The sequence below is a fragment of the Nicotiana tomentosiformis genome, chromosome 7 (genome assembly GCF_000390325.3).
Source record: "Nicotiana tomentosiformis chromosome 7, ASM39032v3, whole genome shotgun sequence".
NCBI lineage: Eukaryota > Viridiplantae > Streptophyta > Magnoliopsida > Solanales > Solanaceae > Nicotiana > Nicotiana tomentosiformis.
Window position 1 is genome coordinate 96,154,013 of NC_090818.1, and position 16,247 is coordinate 96,170,259.

A 16,247-nucleotide genomic window follows, 5' to 3' on the forward strand; every position below is an offset into this window, starting at 1 on the left:
TGGCATTGCCTCAAAAGTGAGTAACATCGTGCTCAGACCTTTCTTATCCACCCTTTTTCCTCATTATAAGTCTTATAGGATTTGAAGGAATCACTCTACTTCCCTTGTGAACATTCTCCCAATCCCTCTTTAATGCTAAACACTTCCCAAAGAACATATCAACACCCTTCATATGTATTGAATTCGACCAAAGTCATTGGCCCGAAAATGGCCTTTTCTGAAACTTGAGATCCTCCTAAATTCTTCAACGACGACTTCTTGTTTTCCTTATAAGTGTAGGACTTAGTCTATCTGATTCCATCCTCGATGAGTAACTCACCTGATTCCCCATATTGTAGTCACCAATAGTGTTTCCTGGTATTGCAACCTAAGATCTATCATGTTAAACATGTTTGGTTCATAACAAGTGTTCATCCTCTCTCAATCTGTTTTGAACATTTCCCTTTTTGCCCTTAATTCATAGTTGATAGCCTTATTGTGCCACACACTTGTCTGCTTTTGATGAACTCGTAGTATCAAAGAAGGTTATTATTCCTAAATGTACAAGTAGCCTCCAACTTATAGATGTGGTCGACAACACATCGATAAGAAGGACTCTACTAGACACGGCTCCGAGACATCCTAGGACACTTTAAAACCTTAGGCTCTGATACCAAGTTTGTCATGCCCCAAAACCGAGGAGCGCAACCGACGCTCAACCGAGTGAACCCGACCGAGCAAGCCTATTAGATTTTATTCTACCCAAACTCATCCACGAATGGAGATAATACAAATTTTCATTAATTAGACAAAAGGGTGTTCATGTCTACAATACCAATTCATTACCAATAGTTTCATCATTTTTAAAGTCTCAAATGGACAAATAATACAACCACAACATAACATATTTTGACTTTTCTAGCACCAATACACAACCTACACTATGTCTATGGAGCCTCTATAGATAAAGAAGAGTACAATGATAATGACGGCAACAAGGCCCCGGCTATACCTCAAACAGAATACATAATGTACAAAAGATTCATGACACCGGGATGAAGTGGGCTCACCAAGTCAGTTGGGAAGAAGGTGGATTGCTATCACTGATAAATATCTCCTGCTGTGGAACCACCTGCATCCATTTAAAGATGCAGCGCCCCCGGCAAAAGGGACGTTAGTACCGTCGAATAGCACTAGTATGTATAACTAAACACCCTCTCTATAGAACAAATAATAAAAACAAGAATATCATAATATCAATAGAAGCCTTAATCAACATCAAACCTCAATTTAGGATCAAGACAGTGTTTCAATTAATTTCCATATCTCACATTGGGAGATATTTAGTATCGATGTACCATTGTCCACAATACCATTGTTCACAATACAATTATTCACAATACCAATACAAACGTACTCTCAGCACGGAGTCTGATCACGATCCGATCGGCTAGGCTATCTTATTAGAGACATCAACCATAATTTCTCTCAATGTCGATACCACCGTCTTTAACACGGAGTCCGATCATGACCCGATAAACTAGGCTATACATTAAGAAAATCAACCACAATTACCATTTCAATTACAATTCTCAGCATAATCACCACCATGTGTGTGACATGGTGTCCGATCACGACCCGATCGGCTAGGCTGTCTTATTCGAGACATCAACCTTTTTATATCAATCATCGCATTTCATATTACTTTCACATCTTTTCATTTCATTGGCACTAATGGCCATAATTATAAGATCATTCTTGGCACGTTGGCCATATTTTGTATTTCATGCTCACTTTTTCACTTTCTAACATCAACATCATCAACAACAACAACAACAACAATTCAAATCAAAGCATGTAGTACACATGTGAGTAATTAAGAGTCTAAGGTATATAGAGATTCTTCACAAACATTTGGAATAATAGCCTTCGTTTGAATTTAACTTGAAGTTGAACATTTCTAATGCACAACCCATATTTATAACACGTCCTCAATTGATAACATAACATAAATAAAGCATTTGGATTACTTGTTGAACATAAATCTTTCAACCCAATCTTACTCGGAATAGCCAATTTTATAATGAACCACTCGGGAGTTACATAATTCACATGAATATCGTGGGATCCAATTTTAAGAGAAGAGTTTAGCCCACATACCTCAATTAAGCTTCCTTAAACTCTAAAATATTCCGAAATTCTTAGCGACTTCAATCTATTGTAGAAATATAACAAATTGAATCAAAATTAGGAAGATGACTATGGTTCTAGCTCATTTGAGCATTTTATCAAACACTAGGTGTGCATTAAGGTTTCAAGGTCCTTTTATAGAGGATTCCATTATCCCACAACCCAATCTTTACCATTTGTAGATCAACAATCTTCCTACACACTTTGATAACATATGCATGTAAAATAAACAACTCTCATGCCCAAATATTATCTTGCTAATTACCCAATTCTAGACAAAATTCTAAATTGAGGGTTAGGGTGTAGAATCTTACCTCTTAAGAAGAGGACCTAGGTGCCTCTATTGATAATCTTCAAGGTTTTAAGAGAGTTGAAGAGCAATTTTGATGAATATTCACTTCTCCCTCTAGGACCCTCTCACTCTCACTCTCAAAATATCAGAAAATATGTTTAAAATGGTCCAAGGTAGGTGTTTTAACGGAATAGGGTCGGGTTTAAAACATAGGAAAATGGATACTCCAAAATTTTGGATCTGGCTACAAACCTGGCCTCATGAGGGATATAGCCTGGTCTAGCATGCAACAGACCTAGCCTCAGGAGGGATATAGCCTAGTCAAGCGTGCTACAGACCTGGCCTCGCGAGCTCTGTAGCGAGCTACAGGCCAGCCTTTAGGTATTTGAACATAACTTCTTGTAGGAATCTCCAAATGACAAACAGTTTGAAGCGTTAGAAACTAGACTCAAAGCGCTTTAATTTGATAGGTAGATCACATCATAAGTCGTTATAGTTTGGTAGCAGCATGCATTTGAAGTAAGATCTTGTGCGAATTGAGACATCCTTTCCACTTAATGTATCTTACTTGTTCCACACAAATTCTTTCCATTCACAAAACTCATTAGTATGTTTCAACACACCTTAAACATATAATTTTCATTTAAAAATAATGTGGTTCTATCCCATGGGTCTCCTTTAATACTCTAACACGTTATTCCCAAATACCGTTCGCGTACTTTAAAATATTAAATCATTAGAAAACCTTTACGGAGCCTTACAAGCTTAATCCAAAGGAATGAATCAAAGAGAAATACTTAGATGGTTTAGACCTTACCCCATGGAAGAAACTTGAAAAAAATCCTTGAATTCTCCCAATCCCAAACTTTCAAGATGAGAAAAACTTCACAACATTAATAGGCAAAAATGCCCAGTTGTTCTGTCTCGTTTCTTGGGCCAAACAATCCTGAAACTCACTTTTAATGTCTCCAATGGATTCCTCGTGAAATTCAAGACAAGTTAGGCTTTTGAATCACTCCATTTGACCTTATAATGAAGGAGATATGTTTGTTTCAATATTTGGAAATAGTACAGATTTTTAAATACGAATTCAGTGGAAATTTCGTAATTAATTTGAAAAATCCGGCAACCTAATTCTTAGTAAAATGATCATAAACTCCTCATACGATGTCGAAACTTGATGATTTGAGTTGCTATGGTTCCAAAATTACGATGCAGATATAATGGTTTAGTTAAAACATAAATCAAAGGCCGTATGCTCAATATGGTAACTTTTGTGTGCAAATCAACGTCGAAATCGAAAACAATCACCGTTCAACCCAAACTTATCCAAAACTCATCGGAATTTAACCAAACTTTGTGGACATGTCCAAAACCGTCATACAAACATATTGGAATAATTAAAACCTGATTCCGAGTCCGTTTACCCAAAAATCAAACCTTGGTCAACTATTCCAACTTAAAGCTTCTAAAATGAGAATCATTCTTCCAAATCAATCCCGAACCGCTCGAAAACTGAAACCAACCATACACGCAAGTCATAATACATAATATGAAGCTACTCAAAGTCTCAAATAACTGAATGGAATGCTAAAGTTCAAAATGATCGGTCGGGTCGTTACATTCTCCCCCACTTCAACATACATTCGTCCTCGAACATGCCAAGAGTCATTCCAAAGTTATCAAACCTCCATATACCCTCACCATACACATAACCATGGGTAATTTGATGTCACCCTAATCCTTATAAGCCCGAAAACACCACCTAACAGAGGATCCTTACTTCAACCTTAGTCTATAAACCTTAAAACCCAAATCCCCAACATCTAAAACTCATTATATGACCCGATTCTTGCATCTATGCACTGTATAACTCTGAACAAGCTGTATCAATCCATAACCATATCTCAAGTCATAATCACATGATATACCACATAACTCAAATACTCATAGCACTAACTTCCGACTGTAATAGCTACTTGATAACCAACCCGACACCGGTAATAAACCTCATATCAACTAAAACCTTGTTCTGAACCTTCGTACACTACCATTGATAAAAGAAACATACAAAAACTCATAATCACCCATCAGATTAATAAGTCGTGGAGCTCTCTTGCCCGATAAGAACCATAACCAAAATCTAAGCCGACTAGTGACACAATTCTTGCAAACATACATTAATCAAATCCGATGGCACTCATTTCAGGCCCAATAACCTCACCTCATCTAGTACAAGCTACTCGACTGACATGTCACACAAATCCTACTTAGAGCCACATATCATGCAATCTATGCACCAACGAATAATAACTCAAATATACTTAATGATGGAAAGAGAATGGGAATGAAGAAACCATCCCGCCAGCTCAATAGACACCACCACGAAGCGCAATGCTATCAATCCACTACCTAAGGGGAAACATAACACACAAAATAAGAACAAATGATCATATCCTAGCATAACACCGTTGCGATGCTTGACCCAATCCGACACCGGTCCATCTGGAATACGTCGAGCCATGATACTCACAATCAATAACCATAAGCATATCAACATCAAACACACGAAGTGTGTGACCATAACTATGGAGATATGGGCATCACTATATATCCGAAACAGGAAGACCATTACCAAAGCACAATCAACCATTCAACACCCCAAGAGCAATCTCGCTTGAATTTTGCTACAAAGCCCAAACATAACTGCATCGGTGTGCAGATAACCAACAGATCACAACCCATCGCAGCATAGGAGAGTAACACATGAGACATATTAGAACACGAATGTGATCCACCCTAACCAATATCATACCCCTCCACAGTAACTTTAATGAGTTCATAAATCTGACTTGATTTAGAACACACATCCTTATTAGACCTACTAGTATCCTCCAAATCTATTCCGATCCTTCCGAAGTAGGTAGATAGCCTCCAAAAAGCCCACATTAACATATCTATAGTACATACCATCAGTTTCCAACCTTTTAACATACCTTCACCGTTCACAACCATGGGACAATCTTCTTTGAGAACCCTCTTACTCTTCAAATCCCTAGAATACTAGAATCTCCATATCTGATCACAGCTACACTACTTAAATAACTGATAAACTCCTCACATATGGTCAGCCCACGAGAAGTACTTTTATAATTTTTTTGTGCTACAAAGTAAAATCTGGACATCAATAGTCGATCAACTAGGCGATTATCGTAATAGCAGTCAGGCATCCACAAGTCGATACACAGTGCGCCTTCTGGAGTGCGCACCTTTCTTAGGTGGTATCAAATAATGCTAGCATTATTCTAAACATCTAAAATCTTCCATGTTGTCTAGAACTCTGACCCCATCCAGGCAAAAATCATAACACGCAACACGTTCATTATGCTGGGAGCAGATATATAGCTCAAGTTATGGTCGACACTATCAAGAACTCTTCGAGGCCAGTCCGTACATCACCAAGACATCAGAGCTGAACTTTTCCAACTCAACCAAGTCACGTAAGCCGTCAAACCCAAGAGTATTACCACAGAACGCTGGTGAAGCATTACCACACCAAAAGACCATTTACCTTAGTTGCTATGCTGACCCAACACCACCAAGCTGACCATTTCTTCTAATCCTCCTCGATTTGTCTTTAGGTCAACAATTTCCCTTGTCGGTACACAAGGATCCTAAGTCAAAGCTCACTATGGAAGACCCTAGCACAAACCACGTCGTCCGAAAATCCATAAACTGTTGTATTTCCTATAGAGAACCCAACAATGCTGCAACCAAGATACCCACTCTGAAGAGACCTTCTGTGAATCTGAAGATGTTTCTCTAACCTCTCTGATAGTGAAATGTAGATTTAACAATGATACAGATATACCGCAAATTCCAGCACCATCACATGAAAATCTCATATCTTAATCATGTACAATTCCGGGGAACCCCTCAACACTGCATATATACCTCAAACCCAAGATTGATATGGCACTTGCCCATGCAATCTGATAGTCGATAGTAGACTCCCCCACTTGGCGCAGAGTCATAGGGCACAATATCCGGTGATCCACATTACCAACCTTCATAAGCTCGTACAACACTAGTCAGATACACGAACTGGTTTTATTCCACACTTGAACAACTGAAGATCTACCAACACGTCCGCGTCCTTAGTTTGTACAATAACTCGAGACAATGATCGAGCATCTATGGCCGCCTCATAGCCCATTTGTAGAATTACAAACCGTTAGAGCATAGCTGATACCGAGCGTGAAACATCATATACGAGTGGAACTAAAGGGATATAAGATATATGCTTCAAGCTGAATCAATGCCGCACGATAAGGAATGAAAAGAGTGCTTCCTAATAGTTTTGTAGCCTCTCAAAGATAAGTATAGACGTCTTCATACCAATCCATAAGACTCTACGAAACTTGCTTATGACTTGTAGCTCTTATGAACCTAGAGTTCTGATACCAACTTGTCACGGCCCCAATTTCCCACCTTAGGATGTCGTGATGGTACCTAGTCTCTAAGACTAGGTGTAACGACCCAACCGGTCGTTTTGAATATTTGCACGTCGCTCGGTTTTTTGAGGGCATGAGTAGCTCCGTATGATGTACTTTGACTTATGTGAATCATCAGTTTTGGTTTGCAGGTATTTTGGAACCGAATTGGAAGAAAGAATTTTATTGTTGAAGCTATAAATTGGGAGAGTTGACCGAATTTGACTTTTTAGCATTTGACCTCGGATTGAAATTTTGATGGTTCTGTTAGCTTTGTTAGGTGATTTTGGAGTTAGGAGCGCGTCCGGAATATGTTTTAGAGGTCCGGAGTGGAATTAGGCTTGAATTGGCAAAAGTTGGTTTCAGCATCGGATACCGAATTTGGAAATTTAAAAGTTCTTAGGCTTGAATCCGAGGGTAATTTGGTATTTTGATGTTGTTTTGAGTGATTTGAAGGTTCGACTAAGAGGTTTCTGACTAATAAGGTATGTAATTTGCTAGTGACTCAGAGTTGATAATGGAAATTCTTATGCTTGTCACATGATGGCATAATAGATGTGGTGTGTTGTGCGGGAATAAGATTTACATGTACAAGGTCACAATTCAGTTTTGAAGGGAAGGACATAAATTCTTAGGCAACATGGACAGTTTTCGATGACTAGGTAAATGATATTACTATTTGGTATGGCTTGATGAGAGTGTACATTTCAGAAGGGGCAGTGTGTTTTGATTTATGGGTACTTCGTTGGTATTGCGGCACTCTCCCGGTTGATCGACTGTTGATATTCAATTTTTTTCCAGGTGGCACAGAAGAATTTTTTAAAGTATTTCTCGTGGGATGATTGTGTATGAGAGGGGTGTTAGGCATTCGAGCGGTGGAGGTAGAATCAAATATGGTGATTTATGTGTTCTATGAAATTGGAGATTGGGAGTTCTCAGGAGTAGATTGTGTCTTGGTTGTGGACTGTGAAATTGTGGCCGGAGCTAGCCAGATGATAGAAGGTGTTATGATTTAGTCATTGTGGACTTTCGAAGGTTATTTATCTATTAGTGGCTGACCATAGTTGATTCGGGTCCCATTGGTAGGCCCAATTAGGATGTGTATTCTACACCGATCCGAATTGATTGGCTCCATATTGCTATTGTTGAAGGATGTGCCATTCGGTTGATGTGAGGCTTATTCGTATTCTGAAATGATCTGTGAGTTACTCTTCTATGCTACGAGGAGTTGTGATTCGTTGGCTATATGCACATATGGTGCGGTTCTATTGTGGCCTTATAGTGGAATTTGAGCAAGAATAGTATTGGATATTGGTTGGTTGATGATGTATTGGTCATGTTCTTTCGGGTTTTGTGTGGCATGGTTATTGATTTTAGCAGGGTGGCTTGAGGTGATTCATATGGACCAGTATCTGGATAGGGTCGCGTATTGCAGCAGAGTTATGTGGAAATATGATCCTTTGTGTATGATTCGTGTGTTATGGTTCTGTGGTGTGTGATGGGTTTTTAGCATTGCGTCGGGGTGGTACCCGTCGAGCTTGCGAAATGGTTCTCCTATTTGGGTCATTGTTACGATTGGGTACATTTGGAATGTTGCTATCTGTTGCACGGATTGCACGGGTTGTGGCTTTAGATTGTATTGATGTGTCATGTCACTAGAGTGGTCGTGTTGGATGAGACTAGGTCATTGGGCCTTGAATGGATGCTATCAGATTTGATTGTGGTATTATTGGGAGGATAATATCGGAAGTCGGCTTTGAAATTGGCTATAGTTCTTGTAGAAGGAACGGGAGCTCCATGACCTGTTGGTCTAATGAATGGTTATGAATTCGGTATGTTTCTTTCATCATCGGCAGTGTACGGAGGTTTTAGAACGAGGTTTTGTCTGATATGAGGTTTATTACCGGCACTGGGTTGGTTTGAGCCGATACTGTGACTAGATATCATTGCTTCGAGCATTCGAGCTATACGGTATTTGAATTTGAGTATTTGAGTTATGGGTACGGCTCTTGGTACAGCTTGTTCAAACTTATACAGTATGTAGATGCGAACTTCTGATCTTATAGGAAATTTCGGATGTTGGAAATTTGATTCGAAGGCTTGTGGGCTAGGTTGAATTGAGAAATTTCAGTTATGCTATGCTATCGGACCTGTATGGGATAGGGTGATGTGGGATCACCCCCGGGTATGTGCATGGGAAAGTTACACAGCGATTTGATGGCTTTTGGAACAACTATGGGCACGTTCGAGGAAGAACGTATGTTTAAGTGGGGGAGGATGTAACGACCGGTCCTTTTGAATATTTGCACTTCGCTCGGTTGTTTTATGGGCATGAGTAGCTCCGTATAATGTACTTTGACTTGTGTGAATCGTCGGTTTTGGTTTGCAGGTATCGGAACCGAATTGGAAGAAAGAATTTTATTGTTAAAGCTTTAAATTGGGAGAGTTGACCAAATTTGACTTTTTAGCATTTGACCTAGGATTGGAATTATGATGGTTCTGTTAGCTTTGTTAGGTCATTTTGGACTTAGGAGCGCGCCCGAAATGTGTTTTGGAGGTCCGGAGTGGAATTAAGCTTGAATTGGCGAAAGCTGGAAATTTGGCGATTTCGGCCGGCAGTAGAAAATTTCATATCGGGGTCAGAATGGAATTTTGGAAGTTGGATTAGGTTCGTAGTATCATTTGTGACGTGTTTGCAAAATGTGAGGTCATTCGGACGTGGTTTGGTTGGTTTCGGCATCGAATGCCGAATTTGAAAATTTAAAAGTTCTTAGGCTTGAATCCGAGGGTAATTTGGTGTTTTGATGCTGTTTTGAGTGATTTGAAGATTTGACTAAGTTAGTATGGTATTGTAGGATTGGTTGGTATGTTTGGTTGAGGTCCCGGGGGCCTCGGGTGAGTTTCGGGTGAGTTTTGAGCGAGTCCAGGCATTGCCGGAACTGAGGCATGGTTCTGGTGCTTAAACATTTCACTGAGGGTGGAAAATATTCCGCTGAGGGCAGAAAAATTCCGCTGAGGGCGGCCAAATTCCACTGAGGGCGGAGGAGGGGGCGCGGACCGCGTAAATTTGGTCGCGGAGGCACTCCAGGGCAGATCTGCAGATTCGCTGGTCCGACTTCGGAAGCCTATATCGTTTGATTTACCAGGAACTTTGAGATGATTTTTAAACGAAAGTTGTAGCCCTTCGTGTCTAGTTTTAAGAAAGGTAAAGAAGTCATCATTTGGATATCTGTAGAGAAAGTTATGGCTAAAATACTAAAGCCAGTCACTACAGCCACCAGAAGCGCGGACAACGTTGGATTTTCGTGGCCGCACCTGGATTTTCGCTGTCAGCGTAGTGGAGATCAGAGAGTTCACTATATAAACGGGGTTTAGGGCATTATTTCCCGTTTTGGACCTAGAGAGCTCGGTTTGTGGCGATGTTTCGAGAGTTTTTCAAGAAATTCATCGAGGTAAGTGATTCTAACTCGGATTTGGTTAATGTACATGAATATGTCACTGATTTCATCATTTGATTAGTACTTTGGGTGTAAAATTGGGGAAAATAGTAGAAACTTCATAAAATGGGTTTTGAGAGTTGAATGTCGATTCGAAGTTAGATTTTGACAAATTTGGTATGGTTGGACTCGTGAGTGAATGGGTTTCCTAGTTTTGTAAATTTTATCAGATTTCGAGACGTGGGCCCGGCGGCCGGGTTTGAGCCAATTTCAGGTTTTTGGGCCAATATGATATTTTTTTTTGTGGAATTCATTCCATTAGCGTATATTGATGGTATTGTACTGATTGTGAATAGATTTGGAGCATTTGGAGGCCGAGTCCAGAGGCAAGAGCATCACGAGCTAGAGTTTTGTCCGGTTTGAGGTAAGTAATGATTATAAATCTAGTCCTGAGGGTATGAAACCCCGGATTTTTGTATCATTCTACTATTTTTAAGTGACGCACATGCTAGGTGACGGGCGTGTGGGCGTGCACTTTTGGGGATTGTGACTTGGTCCGTCCCGTAGCAACTGTAAAGTTGCATACTTTGTTAAAACTATACGATACTTATATGTTTTAGAAAGAGTTTCTGTAAATTGGGTTGAATGCCATGTTTGGGCCTTGTTCTAGTGTTGTTTGGACCCTTAGGGGCCTTTTCTTACTATCCTATCACTGTTTTCGATTGAAAATCTATACTCAGTCATGATTATACTTGTTTACTGCATAACTCAGTTTTATGACTATTTTGATGCATATAAATATTGTCTTGGGCCGAATGCCCTGTTTTACTGAAATGCCCGAGTGGCATGAGAGGTTTATGACTGATTGAGGCCTAGGGCCTCATTTGTGAGGATATTTATGGGATCGGGTTGCACGCCGCAGCATGTTGCATATTTATGGGATCGGTTTGCACGCCGCAGCATGTTACATATTTATGGGATCGGGCTGCACGCCGCAGCATGTTGCATATTTATGGGATCAGGCTGCATGCCGCAGCATGTTTGATATAGGCCGAGGGCTTGAGTGATTTATGCCATGATTTGGCTTGATATAGCATTTGGGCTGAAGGAGCCCCTCCGGCGTCTGTACACACCCCCAGTGAGTGCAGGTACCTACTGAGTGCCGAGTGCTGAGTGACTGGGAGGCATGAGTGATTGTGAGGTATGCCCGAGTGGCAAGAGTGATTGTGAGGTATGCCCGAGTGGCACAAGCGACTGTGAGATTTTCCCGAGGGGCTGTTTATGATTTTATCATTTTTGCTCACCTTTGCATTGAGCCTCTATTTGAAAACTGTTGAAAAATATCTTTAAATGATTTTACTGGAACTGGGCTTAAATGAGATGATTTTATTCAAACACTTATTTTGCATGTTGTATTTTACTGAGATTTCATGATATGAACTTTATATGCTTATTGTTCGTCACTACTGCTCAGTCTTTATTTATTGTTGTTACTTTCTAAGTTGGCGTACTCACGTTACTCCCTGCACCTAGTGTGCAGATTCAGGCATATTTGGACACGGTAGCGGCTGTTGACTATTCCGGTTGCAGAAATTTTCCCGGGGATAGCTAGGTAGCTGCCTGGCGATCGCAGCCCTGCTCTTCTCCCTCTTATCTTCCTTTAGGTGTATTTAGCTATTTTCCAGGCTAGGTTAGTCTTGATATTGTTAGACAGATTATAGTAGATGCTCATGGCTAGTGACACCCCGATGTCGGGCTTTTTTTTTCCGTATTTTGTTTTGATTTGAACTCCTTTACGAAGGTTTTTATATTAAATAGCATTGAAATTATCTTTGAAATGAAAATATCGGTTTGTTTTGGAAATGAGTTGGCTTGCCTAGTTCCACGATAGGCGCCATCACGACAGGGGTTAGTTTGGGTCGTGACACTAGGTAAGCCTAACACATGCTGCTTAAATAATAGAATTGAACTATTTAATCATTTATCATAAACCATTAAATGACATACATAGTCGCAAGTGGCTAGTAGTTATAAATCTCCCAAAATCGGTAGTACGGAGTCATAAGCACTACTAAAACACACTAGAATTTCTAAACACAACATTGTTTTGAAATACAATTTAACAGTAGCATAATGAAGTAAGATGGTGACTCCGAGGCCTGCAAACGTCAAGCATATATACCTTGAAGTCTCTCGTCGCACAGACGGAACTCTCTACAACACAATTAGAATACTTGGATCTACACAAAAACGTGCAGAAGCGTAGCATGAGTAAACCACAATGGTACCCAGTAAGTATCAAGCAAAACCTCGGTAGAATAGTGACGAGGCAAGGTCAAGACACCTACTAGACATAGAAACCTCTTCAAGATATACATAAGCTAACAGTGGAAAGAACATCAATATAAGACCTGTGACGGAAAAATTATTGATTTACAACCAATAATTGTTACACCCCAAGTTTCGTCATAAGTTAATCGATGTAAGTTCAGGAATGAGATTGTTTTTGGATTATAAGTATTATGCTATCTCAAACAAGTAATGAGTAAATTCGTGAAGGATAAAGGGTAATTAAATCGAAGAGAATGAATTTCGTGGAAGTTTGTCATTTTGGGATAAAATACTGCCCGAGTTAAAATACCCGGTACTTAAATATGGACTAGTACCATACAAGGTACCACATAACCATGATAGTAGGGTACATAAAGTGTGTTAAAAGTAAGTAGTATTTTAAGTAATTGGAGATAATTCTTAATTATGTGGACAATTGGGTAATTATTAATTTTTAGTGGGAGATTAAGCAATTAATTAAGATATTTGGATAAGTTTGATGAACCTAAAACGTGGCAGCCAAGGCCTTAGCTAAAGGTGATTATTTGGTCTATAAGATATGTGGCTTATTTAGAGGATTTGTTGGCCAAATCATCTTATAGAGTGGGCCCCCCACAATTGATAAAAAAATCTCCTAATTTATTAAAAGGAGATGTATATCTCTACAAGGATTGGATGAAGCTTAAACAAGAGTTCTTATGAACTCACAATTGTAAGAGATTTTCCCTACATTTTTAAGTAAGATTCTTATGTGGCTAAGCAACGGTTGGCAATTCAATAGTATTTCTTTAAGTTGAAGCTCAAGATTGATACTGATGGGTTTGCTCGTATAATTGAGAGGATGCCGCAAATTGTTAGCCTTCAACATCATGTTATATTGAAACCTGTAGAGTTCCTTCTTGGGCAGGGTTTTTCAGCTGATGATGTGGCTAAGATGCTTATAAAATGTCCTCAGTTAGTTGCTGTACAAGTTGGCTTCATGAAAAATGGCCATTACGTTTTCAAGGGTGATATAGGCAGGCCAATGGAAGAACTTGTGGACTTTCCGGACTATTTCACTTATAGCTTAGAATATCATATGAATTTTTCCCTACTCCAGGTATGTTAAGGCTATCCCTTCTTTATTTTTGGCATGACCCAAATGATACTGAAAGAAACGAGCAAACGCACAGTTTCCATAAACGACTCTATTCATAGAAATATTAGGGGTGTCTATATTCTTGATTCCCCATGTGACTTATTATTATATCTTCTGTTCATGGGTCTAAAAAAATACGTATTTGATAAAATTTATCCGACAAGCATATTATTTTTATGACATCCCGAGAAAATCTTATTAATGTATTTCTTAAGGCATATTATTTTTATGACATTCCGAGAAAATATTATTAACGTATTTCTTATGCATTTCATGCATTTATACATATACATTGACCCATGACCAGATGGCGTTATATACGCATATATATGTATATTATATGTATATGGGATATGGAAAAAGATTATGGCGTTAGATACGCACCACCACCTGATCAGCTGGTATATGTTGATGATTTGCCCACAATGGCCGAAATGATATGATGGGATGCCCTCAGAGGCTTGATGATGTTATGAACGCATATACCAATGCATGGTATGACATTTATACGCATATGCATGACATTATAAAAATGAAATGATTCACAGAGCTATGCAGACGTACATGTCGAGTCTTTTACTCCATGTTTCTCTCATGTCTATTATTTACTGATTTTCATTCCTTACATACTCAGTACATTATTTGTACGTACGTCCCTTTTGCCTGGGGATGCTGTGTTTCATGCCCGCAGGTCTCGATAGACAGGTCGAGAGTCCTCTAATTAGGCGATCAACTCAGCGAAAGATGTTGGTTCACTCCATTTGTTCCGGAGTTGCTTACATGGTCAGTATGATTAGGACATGTATTGATTAGTATGGCGGGGCCCTGTCCCGACCTTTATGACATTTATGTACTCTTAGAGGCTTATAGAATATATCGTGTACATGAAAGATTGTACGGCCTTGTCGGCATATGTTTTGAGTTTATAAATGATGATGTTGTCCTATTAGGCCCGTATGTCACGTGTATATGATAATGTAATAAGAAAGATACATTACGTTTGTACTCGATTGAGTAAAGTACCGGGTGCCCGTCGCGGCCCATCAGTTTGGGTCGTGACAATAATGAAGTAATAGAAACATAAATGGCAGCAAGTAGTAAACGAGCAATAAAGAAACAACATAATCAGAACACCGATGAGATGTACATGAACTTATAAGGAAAAAATGGATGACAACCAAAATAATCAAATCGCTCGTAGTGCATGGACTTATAACAAGAATTACCCCGAGGCACCACATATCATAAACCAAAAATCATGAACCACAATTTCCAAATCTTATACATTTGGCGCCTCGTGCCCACAATAATAATCACATTCGCACGGCAAAGCCCACGTGCTACACTGTACTTTGCAACCGTGATAAATATTAATTTAGATGAACGAAAGATATATTTAGATATCATAAAAGATAATAACAATCTTGAATAATGTAAGGTGTCAAATAGAATAATGAGTTTATTTTAGAAATCAAGTAAAGAAAAATAATATACAATTTGTACGAAATAGAGTATAAGATGGGTTTAGTTTAAAAATCGATAAAAATGAGTAAAAGTATCATTTTTAAATAATGCAAAACACAAGTTAAATTAAATTTTAAATATAGAATTTGTTAAAGAAAAAATGAGAACAATTTTAAGTAAGGTAAAAATCTAACAGGGTCATGAGTATAATTTGAGAACCCAATTATAGTGAAAGTGCGACAACCATTTAGAATAATAAGGCATCGAGTGAGATAACGAGTTCTTTCTTAAGAGGCATATAGAATAAAGAATGTTAATACCTCTTTTATTTAAACCATTATGTTACCAACAACTCAACAGAATATGATATAGTGACTCCACGAAATTAAATTCACACTGACAATCAATTCACCAAGTTATAACGGAGGCACAGATTAGTATGTTAAAAAAACACAACAAATCACGTAGAATGCATGGCTCACACAAGAAACCACAATCATTACAACACCAAGATAACAACGAATAACCAAACACGATCAAAATGTGGATGAATGATTGAAGGAAGAACAATGACCGTTCAAATCAACAAGTTGTCCCAACATGGAATGTACAATAAAAATTACAACTGAGGTACCGCCTCGTATTCATATTTCATAATTTCAGTCACAATCTTTCGTTGTACCGCCGCGTGAGCCTAACATTTGAAATAGGTTTTGAAAACAGTTTTTTCGAAATAGCAACACGCACTTTAGCCCACCTTATGGTGCCGCATGGCTTCACGTAGTTCCCCTACAAGCAACACGCACATAAATCCCACCTTATACCGCCGCATGCACATTAACCCCAAGCCTAATACGGCTGCATGCACATCAATATCACATCTCAATAACAACTCGCACCACAAGTGCCCATATATCATAATT

At 39.0% G+C, this 16,247-nt stretch overlaps 1 long non-coding RNA gene across 1 annotated transcript; it reads left to right on the plus strand.

Annotated features, from left to right (window-relative positions):
* The first annotated feature begins 13,399 nt into the window (after positions 1-13,399).
* LOC117281941 (uncharacterized) lies at positions 13,400-14,817 on the plus strand. Its single transcript, XR_011409384.1, has 2 exons — positions 13,400-13,821; positions 14,552-14,817. It is a non-coding gene; the product is annotated as an uncharacterized lncRNA (long non-coding RNA).
* The last annotated feature ends 1,430 nt before the right edge of the window (positions 14,818-16,247 follow it).